This window comes from Bos indicus x Bos taurus, chromosome 29, assembly GCF_003369695.1.
Source record: "Bos indicus x Bos taurus breed Angus x Brahman F1 hybrid chromosome 29, Bos_hybrid_MaternalHap_v2.0, whole genome shotgun sequence".
NCBI lineage: Eukaryota > Metazoa > Chordata > Mammalia > Artiodactyla > Bovidae > Bos > Bos indicus x Bos taurus.
Window position 1 is genome coordinate 13,607,486 of NC_040104.1, and position 20,111 is coordinate 13,627,596.

The window sequence follows — 20,111 nt, forward strand, 5'->3', positions numbered from 1 at the left end:
GGGTCTTATTGTCTTTTTGCTTATTGCTATGTAATTTGCTAATCTGCTGTGAAAAGGGCATCAGAGTAACCAGCTGTATGAATCATCTCTTGGACACTGTTGTCCAGTCCTGGTAGGGTTTTTCCAGACTGACCTAATCAGGTCAGCAAAGACCTTGTTTTAATCTGATTGGATTTCTGTCCGGAAATTGTTTAGTTTCTCCTTAGAGTTTGGGGTTTTCAGAAGGCTCCAGTTTATTTCTGCATAGTTGTCCCATGACAGAGAGATCTCTGTAAAGGCAACAGTGTCTCTGAGGTTTGGGGACTATAAAGGAGGTTTATTAAGTAGGTGTTTGCTCCGTTACATTTCTCTTCCTTTTCATTGGTTTATGTGAAAGGCTTGAGCAAACACCAAACAGCTTGATTGTTGTAATTTAGCTGTGGCTTACAAGTGCAGTCCTTGGAGTTTAGGGTGGGGAGAAGAGGGAAGACTGAACCAAGAAAATGAAACAAATGACCCAGGTCAGGTATGCCTAGCATTGAAGACATGTAAGTCTTGCTAATTTATCTGCTCCTTCCTGGGTGGAATTACAAGTAGTAAAAGAGGAAAGTCAGCATTATGCTATTATTTTGTTCTTCTTCCACCTAATGAACATTGATTTCTAAGTTAATTTTGTTGTAAATGGAGGATGTAGTTTGTATGATTTGAATTGTTATAATTCACTTAAAACATTTAGGAGTGTTAGGTTCTTTTGATGAATTGACCTCCTTTATCATGAAATGACCCTTTTAATCCCTGGTAATATTCTTTGTTCTGAAATCTACTTTGTGTTGTATTAATATAGCCAATCCAAATTAAAAACAATTAGTGCTAATGGATTGATATCAGAATATTTGAAGAACTTCTACAGCTCAACAATGAAAAAACAAGGTTAAATTTGACAAAGGTCTTGAATAGACATTTCTCCAAGGATGATATACCGATGGCCAATAAGCACATGAAGATACTCAATATCACTAGTCATTAGGGAAATGTGAATCAAATGACAAGGAGCTACCACTTCTCACTCATTAGAATAACAATTGTTAAAGAAAAAAGAAAACCATTTGAAGTATTGGCAAGTGTTAGTGGCTCAGTCGTGTCTGACTCTGCGACTCCATGGACTGTAGCCTGCCAGGCTCCTCCGTCCATGTAATTTTCCAGGCAAGAATATTGGAGTGGGTTGCCATTTCCTTCTCTGGGGATCTTCTGACCCAGGGATTGAACCTGGGTCTCCTGCATTGCAGGCAGACTCTTTACCATCTGAGCCACCAAGGAAGCCCAGTGGCTCAGATGGATCCCTTTCTTGTATTGCTGGTGGAAATGTGTAAAGTGTACAGCTGCTGTGGAAAAACAGTATGGCAGTTCCTCAAAAAATTAAAGATAGAATTACCGTGTGATCTAGCAATTCCAATTCTGAGTATATACCCTAAAGAAATGTAAACAGACTCAGGTATCTGTACACCAGTGTTTCTGGCAGCATCATTCACGATAACCAAAAGGTAGAAGCAACCCAAGGGTCCACTGACAGATGAGTTGGTAAACTGAATGTGATACCTGCACACAACAGAACATCATTCAGCTTTAAGAACGAAGGAAAGTTTTGACAACATGGATGAAAGTTGAAGCAATAATGCTAAGTGAAATAAGTCAGTCACTAAAGGGTAAATGATCCTCCTAACAATGCAGAAGATTCCAGTTCAGCTTGGGTCAGGAAGATCCCCTGGAAAAGGAAATGTCAACCCACTCCAGTATTCTTGCCTGGAAGATCCCATAGACAAGAGTCTGGTGGACTACAGTCTATGGGGTTGCAAAGAGATGGTAGTGACTGAACAACAACCTCATATATAAGGTACCTGGAGTAGTAAATTCATAGAATCAGAAAGAAGAATGATGGTTGTCAAGGGCACAGGAAAGGGAGGAATGGGAGTTAATGTTTAAGAAGTACAAGTTTCAGTCTGAGATAATAGAAAAGTTCTGGAGGTAGATGGTGGTGAAATACAACAGTGTGATGTATTTAATGTTACAAAACTGTACACATTAAATGTTTTAAATGGAAAATGTTATGTATATTTTACCACAATTAAATAAATGGATAGGTATTTTAAAAATTAGTGTTTGTGTGGTGTATCTCTTTACATCCTTTTGCTTTTGAATTGTTTGTGTCTTTACATTTAAAGTGAATTTCTTGTAGGCAGCATATAGATGAGCTTTGCATTTTGTAAATTTAGCCTTTAATTTCTGCCTTTTAATTGGGATATTTAGGCCATTTACTTTTAATGTGATTATTACTGTAGTTAAGTTTAACTCTGAAAGTCTTTGTACTGTACCATCTTGCTTCAGATCATGCGTTTTAATTTAACCTGAGCATGTCAACTGGGATGTTTTCCATACAATTCCCTCTGACAGGTGTGCTCTGAGTCCAGGATGAAGTGTGAGTCTACCCATCTGGAGAACATTGTGTCAGAGTCTCCTTAGTGGGGTGCAGTCAGTCACCTGAGGGACAGGCCTTAAGTGTGAGGCACATGGGATGCTGGGTGCTGGGGCCTGGCGGATTCTCTTTTCACTTTGTAGTGCTGTGCATGGGGATCTGCTGGCATCTGGGGCCCAGGGTACAACTCTCTGCCAGGTTTACCTCTGATGGGTTAACTCTGGTTGGATCATCTTGCTGTTTGTTTTCAATCTGTCCTGTTTTTTCTTCTTATATCCTCCCTTTTTTTTTCTGAGTAATTTGGGATCAAGTAGTTTTTTTTTAATTCCATTTTATTGCCTTTGTCAGTTTATTGGTTTTTTTTTTTTTTTTTTTTTTTACGTAGTTGCTTTAAGATTCATGATATGTGTCATAACTTGTCATAGTCTACAAGCAAGTGGTCTTGTATTATTTTACATGTAGTATAAAAACCTTACATAGTATATTCTCATTTCCTCCCTCGTGGCCTTTATACTCTTGTTGTCATACATGTCACTAAGTCAATTATATTTTTCTCAGCATTTTAAGATGTGGTTCTGGTGTCTTTTGGCTTGCATTGTTTCATATGAGTAATCTGCTGTCATTTTTATTTTATGAAGTTCACCTGTTCATTCTTTTTTACTTCTGGCTACTTTCATGACTAATTTTAAATGATTGAATTATTATGTGCCTTGGTTAGTTTTGGGCATTCCTTGTGGCTCAGCTGGTAAAGAATCCACCTGCAATGTGGGAGACCTGGGTTTGAACCCTGGGTTCAGAAGATCCCCTGGAGAAGGGAAAGGCTACCCACTCCAGTATTCCGGCCTGGAGAATTTCATGGACTGTTTAGTCCATGAGGTCACAAAGAATCGGACATGACTGAGTGACTTTCACTTTCACTTTTTGGGTAGTTTTCATATTTCTTGTGCTTGAGTTAATTGAGTTTTTGTATCTGTGAATTTAAAGCTTTCATCACATTTGGAAATTTTTCAACTAGTCATTCTTTAGGGATTTTCTCTATTCTCTCTCCCCTTTTTGGAAAATGCTGTCACATGTATTTTAGTATTCTTGAAGTTGTTCCACAGCTGTCTGATGCTGAATTTACCTTTTCCCCGGTTTGTGTGTGTATGTGTGTGGTTGCTTTTGCATAGTTTCTGTTTCTTCAAGTTCATCGATCTTTCCTTCTGTAGTGTCTAATCTGCTCTTATTTCCGTATGGCATGGTTTATATCAGACATTTGTAGTTTCCATTTCTAGCAGTTTGATTTGGGTCTTTTATTTTTTTGTCACTGCTTAACATGCTTAATCTTCTTTTGCATTTTGAGTATATGGAAGATAATTATAGGAACCATTTTAATGTCCTTGTGTGCTAGTTATATTATCTATATTTTTGAATCTGTTTCTACTGATTGGTTTTCCCCTCATTATAGACTATATTTTCTTCTTGGTATATTTGAAAATTTTTGTTTAGATGTTGAATGTTGGGAATTTTGCCCTGTTGGGTTCTGGTTACTTTTGTATTTTTATAAATAGTCTTGGAATTGTTTGAGGACAGTTAAGTTACTTGAAAATGGTGTGATCTTTTGAAGGCTTACTGTTCAGCAGTGATAGCTGAGACCAGCCTTTATACCACCATTAATTTTCACACTACCAAGCAACACCATGTTCAGTGCCCTACTGATGTTCTATGAGTTACGAGGTAATTCCACTCTGGTGGGTTGGGGCACAAATTAGTCTTGGCTCAATGTGAGGCTCAAGGATTGTTCGCTCTAATCCTGACCAGTACTGTCAACACTCAGCAGAAACCTGGAGGGGGATCTCCTGCAGATTTCCACAGATCTCTCTGTGTGTATCTGTCTCCTGTGAACTCTGGCTACCTAGAGTCCCAGCTCTCTCTTCCCAACTTGGGGAGACTGTTGGACTTTTCCTGGATACCCCCTCCCTGTGCCATGGCCTGGAAACTGTCTAGAGTTGGGACGAGAAGAACTAACCTCGTTTGCTCTGACCCTCTGAGGAATCCATCCTCTGTTGCCTCACATCCAGTGTCTGGAAACTGTTGTTACATTTATTTTGTCTGGTTTGGAGTTCTTTGAAGCAGCAGAGTAAGTCTGGACCCTGGTCCTCTAAGTCTGCCAAAAACAGAAGGTCCCCCTGCTGTCAGCACTCACTGGAGACCTCGTGCATGCATAGGCCTTGACCTTGGTGCAGGCAGGCAGGCGTGAATGAAACATATGCTGGGCCCTTGGGAATCTCCCAGTCTTGCTGGAGAATCATGCTGATTCCTACATAGACATTGCTGCATGGTGTGTTGGGCTTCTCTGGTAGCTCAGTAAAAAATCCACCTGCAGTGTGGGAGATCTGGGTTCAATCCCTGGGTTGAGAAGATCCCCTGGCAAAGGGAATGGCTATCCAGTCCAGTATTCTTGCCTGGAGAATTCCATGGATAGAGGAGCCTGGAAGATCCATGGGCTTGCAAAGAGTTGGACACCTGAGTGACTAATACTTTCACTTCACTTCATGTAAAGAGCACCATGGGAGGGCAGGATGATGTCTTTGGGAAAAGAGCAAGGAATACTTCCGAGATAGCTGACAATAAGGGATCACCAGGCATTTTCAAGCTGGAGAAGGCATAGGGAAGAAATTCCAGGCTAGGCGGACAGAATAGTAAGAGCAAAGACAGAGCGGCAAACCTTGGGGTTCCTAGAGGACAGGGTCCCCATCTTATTGATCTTTTTAGATGCGGAATATTTGCCAGGTGATCGGAAGCTTTTAGTTTGTTCTGGGAATAGGTAGAACAGAGAGTCAAGTGGAGTCCACAGCCCATGGAGGCGTGGAGGGAGATATAGCTGGAAGAGGAGGCTCAGGCTCTGCTGGTGCAGGGCCTTGAATGCCAAGCTGAAGAGCACAAGGTTTTGAGTGTGATACCAAACACTGGGTGTTTTAAAAACCAGTCTTCAGCAGCCCTGATTGACTGTGTTCTCTGGATTTTCCTGGAGGATGTGGAAGAGTGCTGGAGAAGGCTGAGTCTGCTAAAACCAGGCAGGAAGCTGCCAGAGACCCTGGCTCCTATGGCTCCTGTGCACCAGGAGGGAGAGGAGTCTAGAGCTCACCGTGGTGCTGATACAGCTCAGCCCTGTCTCACCTGTGTGGTGATGGCCTCTGTAGATTGCTGCCTGAGTCATGAGTAGAGTTGAGGAGGCTCAGGCCTGGTTTCTCTTTTTCCATGACTACACTATTGCCACCCCCCCCCACCCCGACAACGCACCTACCTGCCTCTGCTGGACCCAGAAATTTGTAGGGTCAGACATGGCTGGCAGAGGTAGTGTCTGGAGCTGGCCTCACTCTATACCAGCCTAGGATGGCCCCAGGTCAGCTTGGAGAACGAGGCCCCTCATCTTGGAGGTAAAACAGACCCAGTAGCATGACCCTGTACAGATTCCTATTATTTGCCCTGAGTGTGTCTTTGGCTTAACCTTCATCTTGATCCTTGGGATGGTTGAACCTGTTTGCTCAGCCTGGTCTGCAGATGAGAAAGTGTGGGGTGGGGTGGAAGACTGCCAGCTGCAGAGCGAGATCCTTTCTGAGTCATCTCAGCAGTTGGGATGGAATAAAAAGAAATGAAAGTTCGATGTGAAATAGCTTAGCATGTTTTTATTTTCACATCAGAGCCGCAGGGCAGACAAGCAGGAGGCTTCTCTTAAGTGGTTGGGCTGTGTTTTACTGTCGGGAAGTTTCCAGAATGGACTACTTGTTAGATGGCCTATTTTTTTGGCCATCGTATTGACTGAAGCTGAATGCTATTGATCTGAGTTCCATCCAGCCATCTGAGTTCTGTCATCCTATTGACTGATGTGATCTCTGGAAAAATCTGAGGTTTTCTCTCCTTAGTGTCCATGTAAGAAGGGCTTGAGTTAAAACATCAGAATGGGCTGAATGTGGGAACTCAGCCATGGTAATAAGAATCACGACCCTTTATTGAACCTGGCCTGAGAACAGGGTGTTAGTTTTCCCTGGGACCAACTCATTTGTCCTTGTAAAACTCCTGTGTTACAGGTGAGACCGAGGTCTAGGGGGATGAAGTAAGCCACCTCTGCCCCTCCTTACTGCTTCTCCCAAAGACCACTCCAGCTTTCCCATGTGCTCTGTGAGAACCAAGTACTGTTTACTGTGCAGAGCCTGCCCTCGCTTACTCCCTCTGTGCCCTGCTGGAGGATGGGGGATAAGGCAGGTGGTGGAGGGGATGATGGGGATCAACAGGAGTGAGGGGTCAGGGCTGGGGTTTTCCAACTGCCTTCCTGGAAGGTGCCTTGGGGACCCCCATAATGTCAATGGGAAGACTGAGCTGGGAGAGTGCGGCTCTTCCCTTACCCCTTCGCCCAGAGCATGGCCTCTGTGACGTGTCCTGAGCGCTGGGGGGTTGATAAAGTTTTGGAAAACATCAGGAATGGGCTCAGGAGGCACATGGGGAAAGAGGATGGAGGTGCAGGTCCTGACAGCATGTCAGGCTATGCTTAGACTCTTCCCAGCCAAGGTGGTGGAGAGATAAACAGAAGAGGGAAGGGGAAAGCAAATAGATGGTGAGCTTCAGGGAAGGTTGGATGGAGTTAGAAGCAGTGTTTAAAAAAACATTAATCCCTAGGTGCCTGGCAATTTGGAGGTAGGAAGTCCCATTTTGGAGTCTGTGAAAGGATAGCGATGGATGCACCTAAAAGACATTTGAACAATGACTAGATCAAACCTGGTGGTGGACCTCACAGGTTAAGGAACGAGCCTGGAGGGGAGAAGTGAGGATGGAAGGCTGCTGGAAGTGGAGGTCGGGAGGGGAATCTAGTTTGGGGAGAAAAAAGGTGATATGGGTGCCTTCCTGCCCTTGGCACAGTAAATGGCTCCTCACCCCTGGGTCTTCTCACTTGGAACCTGTCTCTGGGGAAAGAGGCATCAGATGGAGTTATTCAGGGGCCTGAGGAGCATCCAGTCATGTAAATATTAATGTCCTGATGATAATGCGCTCCAAAAGCCTTGTCCTGAGAGACCATACATCCCCCATAGATGTATGGGTCCCCTAATATGTGTGGACCTTTGTTCAGATTGGTCTGGAGTCTGTTTCAGAAAGCCATATCCTTTGCTGCCTTCTGGAACCTGCTCTTTCAGAGTTCTCCCACATGGGCCTAGCTGGGAGCCTTGAAGGGTTGTCGGGCAGCACTTTACAACAATTCAGTTCAGTCGTTGAGTCATGTCCAACTCTGCGACCCCATGAATTGCAGCATGCCAGGCCTCCCTGTCCATCACCAACTCCCGGAGTTCACTCAGACTCAAATCCATCGAGTCGGTGATGCCATCCAGCCATCTCATCCTCTGTCGTCCCCTTCTCCTCCTGCCCCCAATCCCTCCCAGCATCAGAGTCTTTTCCAATGAGTCAACTCTTCGCATGAGGTGGCCAAAGTACTGGAGTTTCAGCTTTAGCATCATTCCTTCCAAAGAACACCCAGGACTGATCTCCTTTGGAATGGACTGGTTGGATCTCCTTGCAGTCCAAGGGACTCTCAAGAGTCTTCTCCAACACCACAGTTCAAAAGCATCAATTCTTCGGCACTCAGCTTTCTTCACAGCCCAACTCTCACATCCATACATGACCACAGGAAAAACCATAGCCTTGACTAGACGGACCTTTGTTGGCAAAGTCGTGTCTCTGCTTTTGAATATGCTATCTAGGTTGGTCATAACCTTCCTTCCAAGGAGTAAGTGTCTTTTAATTTCATGGCTGCAATCACCATCTGCAGTGATTTTGGAGCCCCCAAAAATAAAATCTGACACTGTTTCCCCATCTTTTGAAAAAGTGTGAGAGTGCATGAGTTAATGCTACCTAGCGCTGGCTTGGTGGTTTTCCTAGCACCTCCACAAGTTTTTGTGTTTATTTCTTGCTAAACTCTTATAACCATCCCATGAAGTTGGTAGAGTTACTCCCGTGTTACCAGTAAGAAACAGAATTAGGAGGCTGAATAATTTGCCCAAGGTCACATAACTAGTAAAAGGTCAAGTTGTTGAGTTAGTTGCTCAGTTATGTCTGAGTCTTTGCAACTCCATGCACTGTGTCCTGCCAGGCTCCTCTACCAGTCCATGGAATTCTCCAGACAAGAATACTGGAGTAGGTAGCCACTCAAGTATCTTCCCAACCCAGGGATCAAACCTGGGTCTCCTGCATTGCAGGCAGATTCTTTACTGTCTAAAGCCCAGTAAAAGGTCAACCTGGGATTTAAATCCAGAATATTGGACTCTCAAGCCTTGAACTCTTTCTACTGCCTTTCACACTGTTTTAACTATTTAGCACTGGGAAGTATGGAGGGATCTCCGACCCCAATCCCAACTCCAGAAATTGCTTAGAAATAAAGGAAACAAAAGAAGTCTTCCTTCTGGAAGACTTCTAGTACATACCACCTTTTCAGATTGTCAAGGCAGGTCAGTTCGACGGTGTTTGGGGGCAAGTGAGAAGTGCATGATGGGTGATTTGCTTTTGTCAAGTCCTGTGGGAAGTTAGGTGACCGAATGTCTGCTTTCTTGATTTAACAGTCGAAATCATCCTGGGAAAAGAAAACTTAATCAGGTCAGAACATATTTCCTCATTAAGCAGTAGGCTTAGAAAGGTTTCTAAGGCAGCCACAGGTGTTTTTGTCACAAGGGGAGAAATGGGGCCATTTCCAAATAACACGCGGAGATTGAACTATGCAGGTTGCCTTGGTAACAGCTTCTTGTGCTGCCCTAGGGAGATGTGAAAAAGGGACAAGAAAAGCCAAGGCTTTTACAACTCTCCTTGCAGTGTGATTTCAGGCTTGAAATAGTTGGCAAGGAAAGGTTGGCTGGTAAGGGTGAGGAGGGGAGTAATCAGAGCCAGTGCTTTAGCTCCTGGTGGAGCCAGGAAAACAGAAGCACTGGCTCAGTCAGAGTTATGGGTTATGGTTCAGAAATAGCAGTTATTTCCTTAACTCAGTATTGAACCCTGGAGACTCAGGAGTCACCTCAAATCATCGGATTGTCCCCCAGGAGGCAGAATGATTAATATTTATTCTGGACTCAGGAGATGACAAAGCCCTCCCAGGGCTGCTTGCTCATGCCAGGCACACATGCAGCCCCCAAGGTGGGATTATCATCATGCTGCCCATTTTACAGATGAGGAAACTGAGGTTAAGGGACGTGTTTGAGGTCACACAGCTAAGGAACTGAGGAGCCAAAGCACAAACCTAGGACCTCAGTCCTCAGATTCTGTTTCTGTTCTGCACCCAGCAGGCGTATGCAGAAGCAAGGGGTGAGGGGCACCACCAGCCGTCTCTAGGACTGCACACCTTACTCTGATCTGAGCGCCCTCCTGTTTAGAAAATGCTGAGTTATGCTTTCAGATTTAACTCCCCATCCCCCGCCCTCTCCTCCGCCCGGCGAGTTTATCCTTGCACAGGATCTAATATCAGTTGGGAGTATTTGTTGTTGAGCTGAACAGTCCCAGGATAGGTCCTCACTGAACGGGAGCCATCAATACCTTGCTGTTTTCCCGCTTGAGGTCAAATCTGGAGGGCTGCCGAGCTGAGGCCTGGCAGGAGTCCCATCAGGACATTCTGCAGCCACCGTCTCAGGAAGTAGTGACCAAGGGCAGCGCTTTGGCCTCCATCCACCGGGGGTTGTGTAGTCACTTCGGGGCCTCATTATCTTCCACTCGATCGTGTTTCCCGTGTTCAAGGTACATGAGCTCGATTTCATTAAGATAGAGAGTAGTGGAAAGAAGATGAGGGCAAGACGGCAAGCAGCAGAACCAGTGGCCGGAGAGTTCATGACCCCTCCCCATGCTGTGAGGTTTGGCAAGGCCAGGGTCACACCTGGAGACTGCCGCCTTGTCTCTGGCTGGCGCTGCTCCAGCTTGGTCAGCCCCTACACCAAGGCAGAAGCTGGGCTCCAGGACACCTGAGAAATGTCTGTCTTCTCACCCCTCTCACATGTGCCTTCCTTCTGCGGAGTCTGTCCTCCCCGCATGTGTCTCTCATGGAGGATGTGATGTTGATGTCAGGTGGCAAACCACAGCGCACCCCGCGGTTGTTACAACTTTGAACTGGTTACTGAAATTTAAAAATGGGGAGACGTCACAGCTTGTGGGTTTCTAGCCTCCCTTGGAGACCAGGCAGGTCTGGTCACGCTGGGCCTGCCCTCCAGGAGGTGCACGAGCTGGGATGGAGCTTTCAGGGGAGACAGTCTCTGACACACCTACTTGTGTAGGCATCTGAGTTTGTGAGCTATGTTGGGGGTGAAAGCTCAGAGGAGAAAAAAGAAAGACAGGAAGGAAGGAAAGGAAAAGAAAAGAGGAAGTTTCTCTCTCAGTGAGCAATCGGTAATACATTGTCTCTTCTCAGTGAAGGGAACACAGATCAGCTCCTGTTCCTTTCCGGGCTAGGTCCCAGTCTGATCTCTGCCTCAGTCCCAATCTGATCTCCTTAGGGTGGGAGGTAGCACCCCCCACAGAGCTGTTGTCTCTGTGCCTGTGGACGCTCTGTGAGTGGCTCCCGTGGCGGCCTTGCTGTCACCTGCCCCTGACCCTCTGACTCCTGTTCTAACACCAGTCTCCTCTACAGGAAGGCCTCCTGGGCTCCCAGCACCCCAATCCCTCAGAGCTGACCCCCTACCAACTCCTCACTCCACTCTCACCTGTGTTCACTATGCTTCCTGTTGAGATGTTTCTTTTTAAAAAACAGAACTGAGTTCCTAGAGAGCATCAGTTTTAACATAAGTCTGTGTCTGGTTCGTAATCAGAAGTCAATAAACATTTATTCCCCTCCCTCTGCTCCCACTTACCCTTCCTGCTTTCATCTGGAGCCATGCTCTGTCCTTGCCTTATATTAACTATTCCTTAAATGTTCATTCAGTGAAGCAGGAATAAATGAATGAAGGCTGAAGATAGAAGAAGCCCCGCCCTCATCACCCTGTGTCCCGTGTGACTTGCCCACCAGCCAACTCCCTGCCGCCGGCTGTTTTTCTTAGCATTCCCTGCGCTGTGTGTCAGCCTCTGCCGGGCCCTGGGGATACAGCGGCCGACAAGAACTCTCCTTGCCATCAAGGGGCTTGCCTCTCCTCGCCTCGCCTCTTCTCTCTTGGCCCCTCCCATGGGCAGTCTGCAGGCACTGCCCAAGAAGTGCCCAGGCTCCTTCTGGGCACTGTGGTAAGTGGGAGGGGGTCCAGTCCAGGGCCACAGTGCCGAGGGCTGAGGTCACTGGAGTTGTTAGGCCTCCAGAGGCAAAAGCATATGGCCTATGTATCCCCAAGAGCTTCTCCATAACCCTTCCCCGACCCCGTCCTCCACTTGATGGCTTCCCTGGGTTGTGGCCAGTTTGAGAACCAGTAGTCTGGATTCCTCTGCCACTTTGGATGATCTGGAGGCAGAACACTGATGGCAGCAGATGGGTAACCCCAGACTTTGGGGGTACCTGCTTTGTGGGCCTGGGCAGAATACTGTCTGTTCTCCACCCCATCCCCAACCCCTTCTACAAATTATGAGAAACGCTTGCTGCTCTCAGCCTCCATGGGTGTCTTGGGATCAGGCAGTGTCTGTGGACTTCTGAAGCAAAGGCATCAGAAATTAACTTGCAGGGGTGGGCGATGCCTCAGTAAATCTTGTAAGGTGGAACTTGCCCACTCCTCAGGTCAGCGGGCATCTTTGTGAGCCACCTCTACCCGGGAGGCAGGGACTGGGGAGGGCCAAGGTGTTCAGCGGCTTGCCTGGGCTTGTAATCTCTGCAGCTCAGATAACGTTATAACTAAACACTACCCTCATCTCTCCTCTGTGTCACTTGTGAAGTCAGAATACCAGGATAGGATGGGACTCTGGCCTGTGGTAACAATTTGTAGGAACTTGGGCAATACAGCCGTTTACGGGACCTTGCGCAGTACCCTGTTTGTCTCTGGCTTTCATCTCTGAAATAGGGGTAATCATGCCCTGAGTTCACTTTACTTACTAGACAGTTTATATAAATTAATGGGAGAGTTTGCAAAGGGCTTTGATTTCAGAAGAAGGGAGCCATGGAACCATTAGCGTCCCTTTGACAAGGGAGGAAAATTGAGTGGGACACATTTGATCGTGGGATCCTGAGCAGACCTCATCCAGAGGAGATGGGGACCTGGGGCTCTTACACGGGCCAGCAGCGCCTTGTGGGGCAGTATGAGCAGAGGCAACTGGGTGAGCAGAGCCTGGTGCAAGGAGCAGCCAGCCAGGTCAGGGCTTCTACGTCTGGCGTCCCCTCTCTTGTCTCTAAAGGGCTTCCCTGGTGGCTCAAACTGTAAAGAATCCACCTGCAATACAGGAGACCCAGGTTCGATCCCTGGATCGGGAAGATCCCCTGGAGGAGGAAATGGTTACCCACTCCAGTATTCTTGCTTGGAGAATTCCATGGACAGAGAAGCCTGATGGGCTACAGTGCATCAGGTCGAAAGGTTACATGCCATTCTACCTCAGTTTCACCATCTGTGAAATGGGCATGATAGAATTGAGAGGGACGTTGAGGGATTCCCTGGTGGCTCAGGCCCTGGTGGCTCAGAGGTTAAAGCTTCTGCCTGCAATGCGGCAGACTTGGGTTTGATCCCTGGGTCGGGAAGATCCCCTGGAGAAGGAAATGGCAACCCACTCCAGTATTCTTGCCTGGAGAATCCCATGGACAGAGGAGCTTGGTGGGCTACAGTCCAACGGGGTCACAAAGAGTCGGACACGACTGAGTGACTTCACTTTCACTTTCACTTTGAGTTAGAAACCAGAGAAGGTGGATTAAGAAGAAAAGCACTGTAGCCCACATCCCACTGTGGCCAAGTACATTTCACCTGAAAACTTGCTACATGAAAGAGATCTACTTCTGGTAGTGTGGAGAACATCAGAATTGCAGGCTGACCTCGAGGGTTTATTCTCATGACCTGCATGAAATGGAGCTGTTTCATACCTGAAGTTCTTGAGGCATTTCAAAAATGCATGCTTTGAAGTCTACAATGAAAGAGAATTGACACAAGAGAGGCTTTGTATGACCGTGGGACTGAGATGGTCTTTCTCTTGTCTTTGAGAGTAGCCATTTCCTTATCCTGAATATTCTTTGGAAGGACTGTTGCTGAAACTCCACCTGATGTGAAGAACTGACTCATAGGAAAAGACCCTGATATGCTGGGAAGGATTGAAAGCAAAAGGAGAAGGGGATGGCAGAGGCTGAGATGGTTGAATAGCATCACCGACTCAGTGGACTTGAATTTGAGCAAACTCCGGGAGGTAGTGGAAGACAGAGGAGCCTGGCATGCTTCGGTCCATGGGGTCGAAAAGAGTCGGACACGACTTAGCAACTGAACAGTAGCAACAACAACAAATCTTTCCCAATCAGGGAATGGCAGAGAGTCATCACAAGAGGGTGGATGAATGCCAGGTTGAGCACATACCAGCATGTTCCCCACACAGAATGGAATCCTTTTCCCCAGCCAGGGGGCCTGATCCAGGGAGAGACGGTTTAATTAGGAGAGCTGTATGTTTCAATTCCTTGCCCACTTTGGGGGTGAGTTCTCACTGCCTAAAAGACATGTGATTGTCCAGGTCACCAGGTAGATAGATGTGTCGGGTTTTTGCCACAGGAGTTTAAAGCCATTAAACAGAGCCAGGTGTGGGACTTCAGATGGCAGAGGAAGGTCCTCGTTTGGACGGCGGTTGGAGGGGGAGGCAGTTCTGGGGGGCCGTGTGTAGTGGCAAAGACGGACACACCCTGGAATCCCCTGGGGTACTCATTTGCTTTTTTTTCTAAATCAGCCACCATTCTTTTTTTTTTTTTTTTAGTTTTTATGCTTTTTATTTTTTTAAAAAAAATTTAATTGGAGGATAATTGCTTTACAATATTGTGTTGGTTTCTGCCATATATCAACATGAATCAGCCATAGATACTCATACATCAAGATGAATAACCCCTCCCTCTTGAACCGCCCTCCCATTTCCCACCTGACCCCATCCCATCCCTCTAGGTCATCACCGGCCACCTGATTTGAGCTCCCTGTATCATCCAGCAAATTTCCCCTGGCTATGTGTTTTACATACAGTAATTTATACGTTTTCATGCTACTCTCTCAGTTCATCCCACCCTCTCCTTCCCTCCACTGTATCCACAAATCTGTTCTCTATGTCTGCATCTCCATTGCTACCCTGCTAGTAGGTTCCATCTTTCTAGATTCCATATATTTCCATTAATATATGATACTGGTTTTTCTGACTTACTTCACTCCATGTAACATGCTCTAGGTTCATCCACCTCATTAGGACTGACTCAAATGTGTTCTTTTATATGACTGAGTAGTATTCAGTAATATATATGTACCATAATGTCTTTATCCATCCGTCAGTGGATATCTAGGTTGCTTGCATGTCCTAGCTATTGTAAATAGTGCTGCGACAAAACGTTGCGGTACATACGGCTCTTTCAGTTATGGTTTTCTCAGGGTATATGCCCAGTAGAGGAGTTGTTGGGTCATATGGGCTTCCAGGTGGCGCTAGTGGTAAAGAACCTGCCTGCCAGTGCAGGAGACAGAAGAGACGTGAGTTTGATTCCTGGGTTGGGAAGATCCCCTGGAGGAGGAAATGGCAACCCACCGCCGTATTCTTGCCTAGAGAATCCCATGGACAGAGGAGCCTGGCAGACTACAGTCCATAGGGTCACAAAGAGTCCAGTATCACTGAAGTGACTTAGCACAGCACATCATGGTAATTCTATTCCTAGGATTTTTTTTTTTCTTTATTTAACACAAGAAAGTCTCCTTTCTTGCTCAATATCTGCAGTGACTTATTACCAAACTTTGATGACAAGTTACATCCTTGCTGCTGTCCCTCTTCCTAGTGGAAGCAGCAGTCTCATACAGGTTTTAGCAACATCAGGCCCCCTTTGTGTGACCTTGAACTTTCAAGCGCTGGGGGAAGACTTGGCCGCTTTGCTGTCACAGACGCACCCGCGATCACCCGCATACACTACAAATTCACAAAGGATGGACGTGCACACTTGATGCACAGAGGCGGCTGCACTACCCTTTGGGCAGCCCCAGTAGAAAAGGAGATGAGAATGTTGTAAAATAACTTGAAAGTTTTAGAAAGATTTTGTTTTAGTGACTTTCTTCTAATCAAAACATTTCCATTTTGGGGAGAAGGGTAGCGGAGGGAAAGTGGCTGGTGAAACCCATTAAGGAAGCCAGGCCTCTCGGGGGGCTACAGGGGGTCTAGCGTCAGCGCCTCTTGCTCGTGATGAGCCCCCAGGACCCCCTCAGCCCCCCACCCCCCAACACCCAGCCTGCATGCAGGGTGAGTCTCCTGGCCTGCTTGAAGCCTGGCGGCGTGGCGGGTGTGCCCGTCGTATGGATCTGCCTGCGGAGGCCGCGGCACTGGGGCTGTCCTCTCCAGACCGCACACCCATGTTCTGCTGGTTGGTCTGGACTCTGCAGTGGCCTCACTCGGTGATGCTCAGTGTCACGGGGCTGCACACCCAGAGTTAAATCCCGGAGGGAAAGAACCCTGTTCTCACATGCCAGCCCCCCTTCCATGCCTGCATGAGCCAGGCCGTCAGCACCCGGAGAGCAGTGCATGTGGAGGCTTGGTAGACACTCGGCAGAAACAGCACAGGAAGATTGAGCCCCCTGAAAACGTCATTAAATTAGTCGTTTATGCTAAGTGAGGGAAGTCAAGGCAGGGGAAAGCCAGATGCTCTATGATTTCACTAAAAAACAAATGAACAAGCATAGCCTAACAAAAACAGAGTCATAGATACAGAGAACAAACAGGCAGGGGTGCGGTGGGGTGAGGGAGAACCAAGAAGTACAAACTTGCAGCTGCAAAATAAAGGAGTCACGCGTGTACAGTGTGGAGAGTACAGTCAATAACTACTATCTTTGTAGGGTGACTGAGCCTAACCAGACTTGTTTGGTGGTCATTTTGAAATGTATGGAAGCAAATCACTGTGTTACATACCAGGAATTAACAAGGTTGTAGGTCAATCACACTTCAAAAGAACAAATATACAAATAAACTTAGAAAAAGATCAGGTTACTGGTTACTAGAGACGGGGGTGGGGAGTGGGGGAGAGGAATTGGAGGAGGACCATCAAAAGGTACAAACTTCCATTATAGGGTAGATAATCGATAGGGATGATAAAGATATCATGATAAATATAATTGATAACAGTTTATAAGTTTTACTTATAAAAATGCAATTTATAGAGACAACATAAGTGTAATTAACACCATATGTTACATTTGAAAGTCGTTAAGAAGGAAAGTCCCGAGAGTTCTCATCACACACACACACACACACACGTTTTTTCCTTTCTTTAATTTTGTTACCTGTAGGAAATGATGGATGTTCCCTAAAATTATGGTCATCGTCTCATGATGCGAGTCAAATCATTATATTCTACACCTTTAACTTACACAGTGCTATATGTGACTTATATCTCAGTAAAACTGGGAAGAAGGGAAGGAAGGGAGAGAAAGGAAGGAAGGGGGGAAGAAAGAAAGAATGAATAAATCATGGAGATTCTGAAGCTCTGGGTCTAGGGAACTTGGGACTCTGGCTTTCAGCAGGGACCCCCGGCGATGCTGCTGCAGATGGTGAGAAGAGTCTTGGACTGATTCAGGTACTGCCCCCTCCAGGCCTGGTGACCCTGGACACCTCTCTGAGCCTCATCTCTGAGGTTGGATAATAGCGAGACTCACTGTGTAATGAGGTTATGGGCGTTCTGGTGACAACAAAGACTTATGTAGTGCTACAGTGTGCCAGGCACTGCTGTTTTACAGCTGGAGAAACGGGCACAGTGAGATTAAATAACACACCTAGTAAGTGGCAGAAATGAGCTTCAAACCTAGGCAGTCTGGCTCCTGAGTCTATGCACCTAACATCTAAGGCCAGTGGTTCTCAAAGTGTGTTCCAGGGGATCTCTGAGAACCCTGTCAGGCTGTCCATGAGGTCAGAGTGGTTTTTGTAACCTAGGGCATTATTTTCCTTTTTCCTTTCTTTCTTGAATGAATACACAGGGAAGTTTTCAGAGGGTTCACGACACAACATCCTTCTGACGGCAAGTGTGTGTATGCTTTCGTGTTCTTGTGTTTTAAGAATCCCTTACTTTTAATTTTGATATTTATCAATAGCTAAGATCCACATAAACGAGAACTCTTTGAGGTCTCCACAGTGTTATGAGTGACAGGTGTCCTGAGACCGAAAAGTGTGCCATCAGCTCTTGAAGCTGTGCCGCCTTGAATGTGGTCTCACTGTGCGTGACTGGGGCACCTCCCATGGTAAGTGGTCGGGGGAGAGTGGGGGCCCATCCCGGGGAGCAGGTGCGTGGTGAGCGAGTCTGGACCTGCTGGGGCCCTCTCAGGTGGCACAGCAGAAACTGCACTGTTTGTCTGCAGCCAGCCAGCTGCCCACACTGGAGCGTCCATCCTCAGTCTGGGGGTGTCTCTGTGCCCAGCTCTAACTTTAGAAAGGAGCAGACATCCTCGTGTGGCAGGTCCCTCCCCTCGTGGTGGAGCCAGGCCAGCTGCCACTGAGGCCTGCAAGTCTGGGCTGTGTTGGAGGCTTTAGTAACCGATAAGTAACTTCCACAGCACTGGAGCCTTCTGTCAGCATTTGTTTTAGGCCAGGTCTCACACCGAGCCAGCGCTTTTCCTGTGTTGACCATTGCACTGACCCATTTTACAGAGGAAGAACCTGAGGCCAAGGGTGAGTTCACTGAGCCATTTCCCACAGTGGCAAGTGGCAGAGCCTGGGACTCAGACGAGATCAGTCTGACGGAGCCCAGGCCCCTGACATTCCAGGTCTGCAGAATGTTGCTCCGTTCCCCTTGCTCGTCTCGCTCGTGGCATACTCACTAGGTTTGTAGAATAATAAATGCAGGGGGGAAGCCTCCCCAGTGGTCTTCCCTGGTGGCTCAGTGGTAAGGAATCCGCCTGCCAATGCAGGAGACATGGGAGATGTGGGTTCAATCCCTGGGTCAGGAAGATCCCCTAGAGAAAGAAACGGCAACCCACTCCAGTATTCTTCCCTGGGAAATCCCATGGACAGAAGAACCTGGCAGACTGCAGCGCGTGGGGTCACGAAAGAATCGGACTTAGTGACTAAACAGCCACAACGGGGGGCCTCCCCAGTTCTGCTCCTTCCCCAGACCCTCACTGTCAACCTTTAGACCAAGCTTGTCGGGAGTCTCAGAGTGAGGTGTAGACAGAGTGCAGATTTCTGACCCTGCCCCTGGTAACCTTTCTGATCCCCACCCACCAGTGGGACAGTTGCCCCCACCTCGCAGGAGCAGGAGAGGCGGTGCGTTGTGAAACTCGCACCACGGCGTGCAGTCCCTAGTGGCCTCTGTTGCACATGACCAGCAGCGAGCCGTCGTCTTTCTCAGAATCTGGCCTTGGACCAGCTGCGTCCACATCTCCAGGAGATTTCCGGGCCCCACTCTGGCCTACGACGCAGGGCTCTGAGGGTGCAGCTGTGGCTCCTGTGTTCTCAGCGAGCATCCCCCAACCCCGGGGGGTTCAGGTGCTCAGCAAAGCTTGGCATCCTTGTCGTGGAGGTTGGGGGCAACATTCAGCCCTCAGTAGGTAACAGAAAGTGGGGGTGGCCCTACAGAGGTCTGTCGGTCAGGTGACCATTTAATCGGTTATCTAAACCAGGACACTTCGGAGCATGAAAAGGGGCACCTTTAATAGCCACACTGGCGCATGAAGGCTGAACCTGGGCCTTCCTGGCAGAGGTGTCACGTGGTCTCCGTTGATGGGTTTCTCCTTCGTCTTTCTGCTGCCCTGGAGATGCCTTCCCCTCCTAGTCCAGATGAGGAAGCAAGACTGGAGGTCACCTCTGGCCACACAGCTGTAACCCTGGGCCTGGACTCTGCGGCGCCCCCTCAGCCCAGTCATCATTCCTGCCGAGCCATAGCACAGAGGGGCGATGGGGACTCCGGGTTTCTGTAGCATCGGGATCCTAGGAAAACTGGCAGAGCCTTTGTAGTGAAAAATCTGGGCTATAAAACACGTGTCTGAAAATGATGAGAACAGATGAGAACAGAGGATGCTGTCAGCAGAAGGGAAGTGAGCCCTGAGTGTGTTAGTGCTTCCTCTTCTCCCTGGAGCTCTGTCCTCTTGGGGCCTGGCTGTGACCTCGTGTCACACAGTCATCGATCCACACCCTCCTGGGCAGAGTGATGGGGAGAGGGCCGCGGAAACCAGCTCTTCCATCGAAGCAGGCATCCTGTTCGGGTCAGTCGATTTCCTTTCCTTCTGGTACCTGCAGGGGCCAGTTTGGTGGCAATTTCTGGTTCTTCTCTGATGAGGACATGCATGTGACAGTTCGTTTTTGTGGCACATGAGGGTTCATTTTGTGGCACGTGGAGCTGCAGAGAATGCTTGTGGCAAACCCAAGGTGGTTCTTGTGCTAAACATGACAGGCAGGGAGGCGCCCGAAGCTGTCAAGACACTTCTATTCAGACAGAAATAGACACCTCCTAGAGCGTGTGCTGGCATCAGGGCTTGCAGGCGGCCTTGGGCCAAGTTTAGTCTCTGTCCCTGCCTGTCCGCCTCCCGCCTTTCCTGTCTGCTTCTTGGAGAGCTTCATCTAGCACCTCCAGGAA

At 47.6% G+C, this 20,111-nt stretch overlaps 1 protein-coding gene across 2 annotated transcripts in view; it reads left to right on the forward strand.

Moving 5' to 3' along the window:
* Positions 1-20,111, forward strand: part of VPS37C (VPS37C, ESCRT-I subunit) — a 30,272-nt gene that overhangs the window by 2,219 nt on the left and 7,942 nt on the right. Inside the window, exon 1 of one of the 2 annotated variants that reach the window (XM_027531781.1) lies at positions 11,582-11,659. The exons of the other annotated variant lie outside the window; for it this stretch is intronic. The gene's annotated coding sequence lies outside the window, so the exon portion shown is untranslated. Of the gene's footprint in view, positions 1-11,581; positions 11,660-20,111 lie in introns of those variants that run through there. 2 annotated transcript variants of the gene reach the window in all.